This window comes from Acipenser ruthenus, chromosome 5 (genome assembly GCF_902713425.1).
Source record: "Acipenser ruthenus chromosome 5, fAciRut3.2 maternal haplotype, whole genome shotgun sequence".
NCBI classification, from domain to species: domain Eukaryota; kingdom Metazoa; phylum Chordata; class Actinopteri; order Acipenseriformes; family Acipenseridae; genus Acipenser; species Acipenser ruthenus.
Window position 1 is genome coordinate 15,036,252 of NC_081193.1, and position 13,472 is coordinate 15,049,723.

General features: G+C 38.6%; 1 protein-coding gene across 8 annotated transcripts in view; it reads right to left on the minus strand.

The window, feature by feature from the left end:
* The window catches only part of LOC117402845 (dystrobrevin beta), a 143,943-nt gene extending 139,443 nt beyond the window's left edge, over positions 1–4,500 (minus strand). For 3 of the 8 annotated variants that reach the window (XM_059023714.1, XM_059023718.1, XM_059023713.1), the window contains exon 1: positions 4,116–4,490. The gene's annotated coding sequence lies outside the window, so the exon portion shown is untranslated. Of the gene's footprint in view, positions 1–4,115 lie in introns of all 8 variants that reach the window. The other 5 variants (XM_059023715.1, XM_059023717.1, XM_059023716.1 and 2 more) reach the window with 4 other exon arrangements.
* Positions 4,501–13,472: the final 8,972 nt, after the last annotated feature.

A 13,472-nucleotide genomic window follows, 5' to 3' on the forward strand; every position in this document is an offset into this window, starting at 1 on the left:
TTTTGGCGAAACTTTTTTTTAAGAAACTTTTTAAACTTTTTTTCTGCCAATTTTGTATCTTTTTACATTTCACCATGTTCTGAATTCTGTAAACAGTAAAAAAATAATATTCAAGTTCTAAGCTTTTAAATGATATATGGTTTATGGTGACTAGATAAAATCTGAATGACTCTTAAAAACAAGTGTGTGTATTTTCCCAAAAAAAAAAAAAAAAGCTCACAATTCCATCATAGCAGTCTAAACCTGGCCTTGAAACGGTTAATCACAGGCACGTGTCCCTCATTAAATTACAGCCAGGCTTAACTCATCCTGGCTCCCTACCATGGCATTCTGGGGGATGTAGTCCTGCACAAAACCCCTGGACTACATCTTTCCTCCCCCTATTCTGCCACACTACTAAATTAATGAGCTGGAATTCACAGCACCTTCTGCTTGTTGCATCAGACTTCCCTTACACCACCTGCACTTACACCACAATGAATACTGTTATAGAAATCACATGTATACTGTATATAGGATAGTAAAACCTGGAAGGACAAACTGTTCAACTTCCTGCTTTTTAATGTCTAGTCAATAATAAAGGCAATAATAATAATCATCAATACAGATCTAGTAAAAGCATCAGTATCATCAATTGATATCGTACGTGCAAAACTGTGCTTGTTACTTCTGATCTCTGAAGGACACATATACAGTAAGCTAATTTATGTTATTAATCAAACGTCCCAAGGCTGTTCTATTGGGGACCAATGGTGAGCAAACAGTTAAATAATAATTGCTAGCAAAATCAGGCTGAAGCTTGGATATTCTAGAACTTAATCCTGCCTCCTCTCAGAACCTCCCTTTAATTCTCTTTGGACCGCCTGTCATGGTCTTTACCCCATTATTTGACATAAGTAGACTGCCGGGATAGTTCCATTTAAAATCTAACACAGAAAGTGCTGATAAAAACACACACAAAGTACCACAAAGGGATCAGCTGAATCAGTGCAACTCAATATCTGTTCACTCCCAATTAAACCCCCAGAGAAACTGCTGTAATAAAATCTGGGTATTTTATATAGTTGCAGAAGTAGAGATGTATGCCATACAAACACACAGTGGTATGGAAAGAGATAATGAAACCAAAAGCTTAACATTCAGAATATAAGTGTTGACTAAAATACAGTGCATGTGCATACAGTGTTAATTTCTCAGTGAAATAATTTGTTTTTGATGTAATAACTTCTCACCAAGAATAATAGAATAAGTATGAGAAATAGACTAAGAATTTTTCACTAGGAGCATACTTATCTTTTGTAAAATCCAGAACCAAAATGACAGGATTATTATGGTTACTATGGAAACCACTACAAAAAAATGACGTGTAGTTTAAGGCAACAGTGTCTCGTGTCAGGACCATGTTTTAGATTTACAATAGTATTTAATTATTTATTTTAGTGTCTTCCATAATTTACAGTAGCCTTCCATGCACTTCACGCATGTCACTAAGGGACTAGGTAAGTTGACAATATTAAGTCCAGCTGTTTTTTTTCACATGTCAATGCATTTAAGTACCTTTGACCTAACTATTTTCTTTGTGAAGGGGGACTAATTATCAGCATGCACTGTGAACCCAGTGCATGCACATACAGAGGGTCCTCATTATCAACCACACACATATATTTTATATATATATATATATATATATATATATATATATATATATATATATATATATATATATATATATATATATATATATAAGCAACACTTTGTGCTTAAATGCAATCAGAAAGGTCTATAGGAGGCTATGACAAAAGTTTGGAGATGATGAAAATTCATGGCAGTTATGGTTCAGCTCGTACTGTAGCTTGTGACAGACACACTGACTGACGGACAGACGTGATCGGTGTTGTAAGGGTCCACATTTTGAACGAGGACCCTAACAAAATACATTAACTGTCCTGGTCAACCTGGAGTCACATGGTAACATACTTTCATTCTTTAAAATATCCAGACAGTACTTTTCTCACAAGCCCAATGAAGTGTGAATCTGCTACACAGGAGTAAAAGAGCAATCATAAGGAATACCTTATTTTTCAATGTGAGCAGCATGGAAAAGAACCAAGAGCTTGCAGCCAATCACAGCACAAAGAAAGGGCTCTTGAGTTACAGTACTTAAGGTCAGGGGTTCCCAAACTGTGGGTCACAGTCCCTAGTGGGCCTCGGGCACAACAACATTCAATGTGTGTGTGTGTATATGTATGTATGTATGTATGTATGTATGTATGTATGTATGTATGTATGTATGTATGTATATATATATATATATATATATATATATATATATATATATATATATAAACACAAAGCAACAATAAAATACTAAATTAAGAAACAAATAAGATTCAAATGAATACAGAACAATTTCGATAAAGTTTATTTACATTATTTCAGGTTAAAAAATGTTTTTAATAAGTCATTTTTCTTAAGTAGGCCGCAGTGCCTAATGCAGCTGAACAGGTGGGCCTCAGCGCTAAAAAGATTGGGAACCCCTGCCTTTAATGAAGGTGAGACCTGAATGTTTCATACATTGACAGATTCACCCCATTTACGGGAGGGCGAGCAGAAATGATTATTGGGCAACGCTCATGAAAGGGGAGGTTATGAAACATCACCCTGAACCGTCTATGTGTTTTTTCTTACACCTGATCCTGTACATTTCAGATTTTTTTAAGACCGTAAATAACCGTGGTTCTGCTTCCTTACTTTCCTTCTGAAGCTTGCATAAACTCGGAAACAATGGAATATACTCTCACTAACTGGCTTTACTGTGTCCAATGTTATCCACAGTGGGAAGGTTGCTGTTGCTGGTAAGCATGCAGCCAATCTACAGCAGAATCTTAACTCTCCCAATGTTAAACAAGCCATGACCTATAACCACCAGTGAGCTTTTAAAGACCCATCTTACTGCTTGTTCGTTGAGCTTCCTCCAGCTTCTCGCCAAGTACAGCATTCATGTCAGGAAGTAAAATCAACAGGTCTGTTCTGTCAAAAGGGTATGTGGTAAATGTGGTAAATGGACAAAAACAGAAGAAGACTTCCTGCTCACTCACATTAATCACAGGGGCGCAGTAACATAACGCCACTTATCAGTCAAATACAAACGACAACTTTCACATCACGAACATGTATTTAATCTCATCATCTGGATAAAGTTACATTTTTTAAAAATAACTAAATTAAGCCAGACAGTGCACAACGTTGCAATACACATTTTGTTTCATTGTTTGGGCAACACTGAGCAGCCACTTAGCTAGATGGATTACAGTAGTATCCTGACAACTACAGCTGATGTTTAACAAGTTTATTCTACAGATCTAAATATTACGAGCTACATACGCAACTAGTATACAATATTAAACGTACTCAGTATCCCTTTAAAACACTGTATTCTGTTTTGTGGTGTACTGAAGTGAAAGAGGGAAAACAAGTGAATGTGGATTCTGTCGTTTGCTGAAAAACGCCTATTTCCTCTCGTGCAACAGCATGTCAAATAAAAAAAAAAATAAGTGTATTGCTCCGTAAACTGTAATTCAATATTTTTCTAAACAGGAACGTGTGCATCCGTTTGATGTCAATACACTGCAGTCCTCCTATGCATTAAAGCAGGCATCACTGTTTGACAGCGGCATTTCTCCAAACAATACAGTCAGTATATGCGCTGCATTACATTTCAACTGCGTTACATTTTCGAACGTGCCTAACACAGATCTACTTTAGCAAATACAACAACACGAGCAAATTTAAAGCGTAGACTATAGAACGCTGTGCTTCGTGCAATTCCAGGAAAGCAACGGAGACACAAAAGAGCCGCCATATTGCAAAAATTAACTCACTATTAACACGTTTTTTTTTGTTTTGTTTTTTAATTAATACATGGTTTCCAGTAATATCAAGATAACTCATAACTAAAACGCCAAATAAACTCCCCGAAATTTTTAAAAAAATGTTTTGTGAGAGTTTTCAATAAACATACATAATTAAACAACTAACTTACAGTTGCAGCAAACTCTCCTCTGCAAACAGCTGTACGCGTAAGATGGAAAGAAATACCTTTGCTGTACACTTACCAGAAAAATCGTAGTCAGGTACTACCAGTACCAGATAGAAAGCAATATTCAGTCGTAGTAGACACAGAGAAATATTATCTTCTTTATTTAATCACAGTAGGTTTTGATACGGATTAATCCCAAATGGTTGTGGGTGGCTGATTACTTTTATTAAATCTCCCAGCAAGCAGATAAAAAGCGGTAGCAATTCTCCATGTTCACGTTAGCCCAAGTCCTGCTCCCTCTGTCTCAACGTTTGACTGCAGCAGCAGCAATAGCACCAAGTCTGAAAAGCTGTGGCTGTTACAGCACGCTCTCACTCTCAACATCAAACAGCGATTCAGCAATAGCAGGCAGCGCCGCACAGAACCAATCGATTGGGGCGCTGCACTCGAGGTTATAAACATGGTACTGTCCCGGGTTCTAAAACGTCTTTTACTTGTTTACTTAAGTTTATGTGGTACAGATAGTAAGATGCTATTGACACCACTGGGTCAGCAGGCAGATATTCTATAGACACCTATGTGGCAACAGACAAGAATGATATTGATACGCGTTTCAAAAGACAAAAAGCAGATAGAAAATAATTTTGTTAATCCAGCATCTTTTATTTGTATAGCCATTTCTAGAAAAGGGCTTGTACCGTTGGACCCTTTTGGTGGCTTTCGGAGATGCAAGTACCACTGACACAACGTCAATTCAAAAGTCAGCTGCATTTTACGCCAAATAACATGTTTTATGTTTTCACATAGTTGTATATTTATTTATTTTGTAATATTCAAACCTCATTTTTTGTTTTCATTATTCACCTGTTTTTAGATGTCTAGTCCTTAATTATAGTGGATTGAATATTTTAGGCACGGTTTTAGATGCATACATGTAAGAGTGCCTAATCATTACACCACTTCCTTCACATTTACAACACTATTACATAATACTTTTGCTATCTGGTGAGTTCAATGCATCTGAAAATCAAATTAAAATGAAAGGTCCTCAAATGAGGACGCTGGTTCCTGCAGTCTGCATGTCTTCTGGTCCTTATATAGATTTTAGATCTCAAAATATACAGGCCTAACTTTAAAATCTACTGATTGGGGTTCCTGTGTAGACTTTACCACTTACATCTCAAACATGGCATTTAGGTCTGAGCTCTAAATTGTAAATATTACCAGAACACACCATACATGGTAACACCAATGTCTATTTTTATAGTGTAGAAACAAATCTGAAAACATGAAAGGTTCGTCTAGGAATCGTAACTATCAGTTTTACACCTTGGAAAGGGTGTCACTCTTTAAAAATGATTCGCTTGTTAATTTTAACTTATTTTATAACTTTTTATGAACTTGACAGAAAATTGAAACAAACAATCCCACGTGACACACCTCAGCACATTTTGGAATTCAGTATCACAAGATTACTTTGAAAAATGTATTGCTACAAATCCTTAAATGCTTAAATTTTGCAAAGATAAAATACTTGTTTTTTTTGTTCCTGCAGCCAGGGCGTGCTTTGTACTGTTTCTACACAACCAAAGTCTGTCCACTTAAACTAGGTTACTGCACATTGCTTTTCCACAAAGCTTATGAAATGGCACCGGCAGACACCAGATTTCAGAAAACAAAAATAAATAGATAAATAAATTATGTTTTTCATGCAAGTAGATTTGGTTTAAGAAATGATAACAGAGGCCAGTCTTGAATTTTACGAAGCTGCCAACTTGCAAGAAATTTTTAAAAAAATATTCTATAAGCGGCAAAAGAATTTCCTGTTTCACCGTACAAAGAATATCCAACTCGTTTACTCGCGAACCGTAGAATGAGTAAAGAAGCTATTTCAATAGGAGCTGGTGATGAGATGGTAATGATAATAATAATAATAATAATAATAATAATAATAATAATAATACAGTAATAACAACAATATTAATAATGCCAACCAGGGTGTCAAAACTATATTTTTCTATGGAGAGTTGGGTGTCAATAGCAATTTTTTATATTGAAAGTCAATTGGCAGTATATATTTATTTATATTGACGATCGCATGTCAGTAGTCACTCCGTTAAGGTAAGTGTTTGCTAACATGCATTTTAAACAGACGTAAATCCAAGGTCCAAATGTAAGTGATGCATAGTTCACCCCCTACTCTCTGTAAGTCACTTTAGATAAAGTGTCTGCTAAATGACTAAATAATTAACTTTGCTCACCAGAATAAGACATAAGATTCAATATTCTTGTTGTCTATGAACCCAGGATTTTATAAAAATAATGTACATTGCACCTGAGGAAAGATGACTTTTAAAAGGGATCCCTTCACTGGTAAATGGTTGTAATGTGTTGACTATATCAGCATACACACTACAGCTCTGAGAGGACCCCTGTGCTGTAAACCGCAAAGTCTCTGGTTTGAAACTGACAATTCAATCTGTATAGAAGTCAAATTACAAATTCTATTGTTACAAACTCTCCCAACCACTACTGCATTTGACTCAGATGTGAACCTCAAAAGCCCAGTCCTACCTTTAGTTGTGTTCAGCCCATGTCAGCAATTCACTTGTGCTTAGGACCAGTCAGACATCAGCTCCCCAACACCCTCACTACACACTCAGAAAAACACTAAAGCACTACACAGCATTTCCAGAAATCAGGCCTGTTGTCTTTAAAACTCTGAAGGAAATGACTGCCAAAGAAGCTGGCTGCATGGCCTTTCCACAGCCTGAGAGGAAACTCAAAGCGACTTGTGACATTTAGGGGTATTCTGTTTAACAATTTCACAAATAATACAACCTTATGGTATTTAGAAAGTGCTCTAGGCAGCAGATGAGCATTTGCAACTTATACCCTTCTGCTCTGAATCTTACTGTGTACACAAGCTGCTGTTAAATTCTTCAGGATGATGTGACCTGACTGGCAAATAACTGGTTTAGAGATGATGTCTAGTCACAATCTTAGCCTACTAACATACAATGCTTTCTTTTGCAAGTCACAGGACACTGTTGCTAACCCTTTCACCTCCAGCCAAACTTGTAGTTCTATGCCCAGAAACAAGTTGCAGTATTAAAAATATACTGAATCTGCAATTCTCTTTTTCCCCAGTGTGTAGATCAGAAGCAGACCAGTCCTCAGACAGGAAGATGCACTGAGGATAAATTGATGATTCTAGAAGGGTTACGCTAGATGTTCAATCTTTGCGATTTTCCGGAATTCTCACACACGTGTATCAGACTGACTCATTCTTTATTTGGTGCCTCTGTCAAAAAACACATCAGTGTACCTGCGCCCCTCTTTCACTGTACTCATTCAGTACGAAGCGATTATAGGTAGCACTGTAGGTAAACATACCTTCTCCCTATAATGTATGTTTATAAGTGTTCAGTCGCTGCCTCAAATCAAGTTGAGAGTGTATTTCATTCTCACGGAAAATACACTCTCAACTGGATTAGAGGTAGCCACTGAACACTTACAAACATATTATAAGTCATCAAATCAAAATTAAAAAAAAACAAAACAATATCAACATGTTTAATCTACTTATATAGAACCTGTTGTGGTTGAAACATTTAGAATGATTCGTCATTGACATTCTGAGAGCGAGATCGACACTTTCAGTGAAATGATATCTGTAATTGTTGCTAGTAGGTTCCAGTGGGTAGGTGAGTTATAGTATCAGGTTATTTGGTAGTTAGAAATGAATGCCAATGGTGTTCAAAAAGGACTCCTCAGCATCCCTCAGATACAGCACTCAGTCTTTCTAGGTGGAGTACCGGTGTAGTGTTATTTTCAGGTATGGGGATAAAAAGTGGTACGCAGCGCACTGCGTTTACTCGCGCAAACCTAAACAACTTCTAAACAACTTCCGCTTTGAAAGCATGGAAGTGCCCATTCAAATTGGTACGTTATGCTGTTTTCTGTCTTTTTAATCTTTTTTAACTGAATTTATCATATTTTGGTAAATGGTAATGGTAAATGTACCTCTGTTTGACAATAGGAAAACACATCACATTGCAATTGATTGCACCTGTAACAAAATCTCACAGCGTACCACTTTCTAACATTACACAGGTCACGTTTTGGTACGCGTACCACACTGTGATGATGTACCACTTTATAACACTACACTGGTATTTTAAAAATCTCCCCTTATCAACGTGCAACAGTGGATAGTTGTTCAAAATCCATTTAAAATGGTCAATACATATTTAAAAAGTAATTCAATTAGGGAATGTGCCCATAATAAACAAGCAATGATCTGTATTCAGTCTGCTTTCAAACATCAGTTCTAACATTTTAGACATAGTGATCATGTACATTATAAATAAATGTAAGTTCTTGTCCATTTTACACCAAGTCCTTTGGGGTATGTGTGACATCTGGTCATTAACAGGAATCATTACAGTACATGGTTTTGTTTATATACAAGTATTGTCAGTTTAAAACCATAGAGGCGCCATGTGTTTCCACCATTTCAGGACAGGCATATTTTTAGCAATCAAGTCTGATGCCTAATACATGTTGCACTATTCTCCAGGTAGGAGAAAAGCAACCAGCATATTTACCCAGAATCTATTCTAATAATAGCTGCTCTTTTCCCATATAGTACCGCATGAGCCTATGTTGATAATATAGCAAAAAGTGTTCCCTGTGTTTAATTACTGTATAATTTCCAAAGCTTTAATAGCACATACATATTTGCCTCACAGTCAGGCAGTGGCAAGCTAATTTCAGAAGAGGGTGGAGCTATGTGTTACTACAGGTAAGCCTGAGAATGAAAACACTACACTACACTACAGTGACATGTTTACAGGGAAATCATCAAAGTATTTTAAGTTTCGTTAAATGAAAGTACAAATCAAGGTCATCGTATCATTAAAATGGAGAGTACATTTACCCTGTTCTATTGCCCTGGGCAAGTATTGATTCTTGCAGTAGTGTACTATTTCAGGAACATAGGTCTACTATGCACATTTAATTAGATGTTCCCTGTATTTGACACTATACAGTTACAGTAGTCTGACAATCATTGTCTCTGGAAAACATTTACAATAACAGAGATTACATTAGCGTTGTAGTTATTAATGGTGCAAATCAAGGAAACCAATTGTAAATAGAGAAGGGGGTGAAAGCGAACATCCTTCCCGTGTTTATAAAAAGCTGCACACAGTATTGATTCAACTGGGAAATGGATTGCTTGCTGTAGTATAAAACTTTGTTATTGTCTACAAACATTGGCATTTTCCTTTCACTTGACAATAATAAAATAAAAGAAACACACAGGTCTAGCTACGTGTGGCAGTCTGGCTCACAGTGGTGAGGTGGATGACGTCACGGACCAGGAAGTAACTGACACCAAAACAGTGGATGGGCGGGTGAAGCTGAATGCTATTGCACTCAGCGTATTTAATAAACAAACAAATGATTTTAACGAAACACAAAACAAAAGGGCACGAGGGCCAAACTAATAAACAAACAAACAAGTAAGTGTCGTGCTGGATACTCCAGCACGTTTTAGCAATTGTTTTTAACTGTCTTATTCTCCTCGCGCTCTTTCTCTCTCCGCTCTCCCGTACTCTACTCTGTACACTCAACCTCGAGTGCAGAGAGCTGCAGGTTTATATACTCTGGCCGAGGGATTAACTAGTTGTTAATTATCTTATTATCCCTCGGCCAGAGTCTGCACGCGTTTGGTAAGGATGCATGACTGTCAGCTAGTTAAATAATCAATAGCTGATCAGCCATGCATCCTCACGGGGTTTTTAAATATAATAAAAGACGCAGCGCTTTTATCCGCGCCGCAAACAAAAATACAAATAATATTATAATAAATAGGGGCGGAATACTCCGCCACACTACGGTAGTAACAGAAACTCTCTATACTTGCAATAACTGTTAAGACTTTTTTCACTATTGTACTGCACATTTAACTGCAACGTGTATTATTGAAAATTCATCATAAACAACGGTTGCTTGGACATTTAACGGTAGCCTACTTGACCATTGAACCCCACATGAGGGTCTGTAATAATAGGATCAGACAGTCTACACTTGGGTCATCAGGTGCTGTACAGGACTCTGATTGGGTGAGGAATGTGATAACCTATTACTTTGTTGTTAGTTAAAGGTCAGTGGCACTGATTGGTTGAAGCCTCACATACTTGTAACTTTGTGTTTTCTGTGTCTGGGTCTGAGGGGAGATAAAAGAGGGTGCATCAGGTGTGTGAGTGTGTGTGGATTCAGAGAGTGGAGAATCGTGTGCTGGGAGCTGTGTTACTTGCTGTGAACCTGCTGCTGCAAATAAACAGCCTACTGGCTATTGAACCGTGCTCTGTTATCAAGACTGCCTTCTTTTTCCGATAGCAATCTCATCCAGTGCTACATTGGTGATCAGAAGTGGGATGGATCGAACAATGGAAAGTAAAGAAGGAGCTGGTGGAAGGTGCGACTGGAGTCGACATGCCGCCCCTGTCCCAGTGGAGATCGGCAGCAAGAGAGGGTGTCCCCCGAGACTGGCTGTGAGAGTGTGTTGCTGAGCGGGAGATGGAGAGCGGAGTCAGATTGGGAGCTGCAGAGGGAGAGACCCAAGCAGTCGGCAGAGGACAAGTGGGAAGTCGAGAGAACAGCCAGGCAGAATACAGATCCTGTGATTCGATGGCACCAGCAGCTGGGAAGCCTTTGTGGTGCAGCTGGAGACACTGGCCAAGCTGCACGGTTAGAGCGAGGCAGAGAAGGTGAGCTGACTGACCGGGACACTGAGGGGCGATGCACAGCTGGTCCTGTTAAATCTTCCACCAACAGCCTGGGAGGATACATGGCTCTGAGCGAGGCTCCAGCGCACTGCTTCAGGAGCCTGGTCGATCCAGAGGGGCTCAAGTTGCGACACCGTCTGCGGTGGCCAAAGGAGAGCCTGGCCAGTATTGCATTGGAGCTGGAGAGCAAGAGCTGGCGGGCATACGCAGAGTCTTCCTCTGCTGAACCATGAGAACAAGCCAGGCTACAATTCATAGAGGCACTCGGGATCGGAGAGTTGTGCAAACTCCTGCGACTGCAACACCCTCAGACCCTGCAGGCTGCACTCGGAATGGTGCAGGTGTGGGAGGAGGTGACGGCGGTGGAGGAATCAACAAGGAGCTGACCCACAGTGTGCCAAGCCCAGCTCAGCAAATGGCAACCCGACAGCGGCACGTCTACATCCCCCTGGCTCCCCGAAGTTATCACCCTTATGCAGGCGCTTACCACCAGTGGCCGCCAGTGCTCCAGCTCTGCTGGAACTGCGGCCAGCCGGTCACCTGCAGGGGCAGTGCCCGACAGCAGCCTCCCAGCCTCGGTCCCTGGGCCTTGCCAGCTATCGGGAAACGACTCTGGGCCTGCATAGATGGGGTACTGCAGACCCGGTTACAGCGCACCCCGGAAACAGCTGACAGCGGACCTACACACCACATCTAGACACTGCAACCAGGAGGGGCCCAGCAGTACAGAAGTAGCTGACGGTGTGCACGCAACCGACACCAACCTGTCAAGCCCAGCCGTAGTCGTGGGGAGGACGACTGTGGGGAAGTTTTGCCACATCCCAGTGTCGATCGAAGGGGTCCCCTGCACCGTGCTGGTGGACACCGGGTCGAGTGTGACACTGGAGTGGCCTGATATCTACCAGCAAACTTCTGCCCTGCCTGTCTTTCCTATACAGTGTATACCCACTAATATTATATTCATCTCCATCACTCTCGGATAACCAAGTTTCTGTAACACCTATCACATCCTAGTTACTTGACAGTGCAGTAGCTTCAAATTCTAACATTTTGTTTTTGATACTTCTAGCATTTAGATAAATACATTTAATGGGTATCTTACCTGAGTTGTTGCTGTTTGATGTAGTCTCCCTTCTGTTTTTTTGTTGATTTCTCCCTCCTTCCTTTCTAGTTTAAATGCATCTGAACCTCCTCGACGATCCTTTCCAAGTAGACTGGTTCCCTTTTTATTTAAGTGCAGTCCGTCCCACCTATATAGATTGTCCTTGTTGTAGAATGTGCTCCAGTGTTCAAGGAAGGTGAAGCCTTCCCGTGTGCACCACGATTTCTAACAACATTCTATTTAAAGAATCAGAACAGCTCTGGCTTTGAATGTCACCAACTAGAACAACAACTTGTTTTGAACACCTGTATTCCAAATATTTGATGGATATTTATATATTTAATAATAATGACCGTAACATATAACTGTCTTCATTTGTATAACCTTTTACCAAGCTAACCGAACAAAGACTGATTCAAATTTTAAGCCTTGGTCACTTACTGGTAGTGTACAATGGATAGAGTTTGTTGTCTCATCATCTGCCCCATTTGTATACATGTTACATGTATACAAGTAGGTGAATCAAAGCAGTGTTATTTAAAAAAAAAAATGGAAATGTAGTCTATCCCCTGTGGCTGTAGGATTACTGTAGATGTATTGTGTTCTTGTTGATTTATGATTCAGTGTCTATTTAAAACCACTTCCATGTTAATGACTGTGGTTACAATTGTATGACCTGCAGCAGCTCAGTTCCAGAATTACTGGTAAGGCCGGCTTAGTGCTTTCATTATATGAAAATTAATTTCAGCTCAGAAGTGACGTGATTAATATTAGGAACAGCTGAATCCTGTAATTGAACAACTTTCAGAATATATTACTTTATTTAAAATATAAATGTACAATGAAGACAATGCATTACTTTGAAAAGTATGGCATAGGCCTATGTGTTAATACAAGAACAAGCCTTTCCAATTGTTAGATACATTCATCAAGCAGATATTTACTTATTTTTCAGGTTTTAATATGGAATAGTTTGTTTTACTATGAAATGCTCTGAAGCCAAAAATATGTGTCTTTTTTAAATTTTTTTATAATGCATTCTTTTGTTATTGTTATATGTAGTTAGGTCCCTGCTCTGTCGTATGAACATTTACTATATATATATATATATATATATATATATATATATATATATATATATATATATATATATATATATAATATAGATACTGGTAACTTTTAACATTTTATGGTTCATATTTTATGCTTAGGAATTGACTTGCGGTTTTGCTGGCAAACCTTTGTGGTTAAAATAGACCATAACTGAAAGTTATTTTTTTTTTAAATATATTTTTCTTTTAAATTATATGAGGACATCTTTTTCTAGTTTTTGCTAATCTTGAATTATTCCCATTGATAATCTGTTAACTACTTTTGCTTCCTTGGTTCATTCAGCTGTATCAAATTGTAGATAATTGTTACTGATGTGTTTTCTCTTCCTGGAAAGTCTGACTTCCTACCTGCCAGTCATTTACAGGAGGTCATTTGTCACTAGATGGACTGCATATTGTATATGTTGAGTGAACCTAGATCA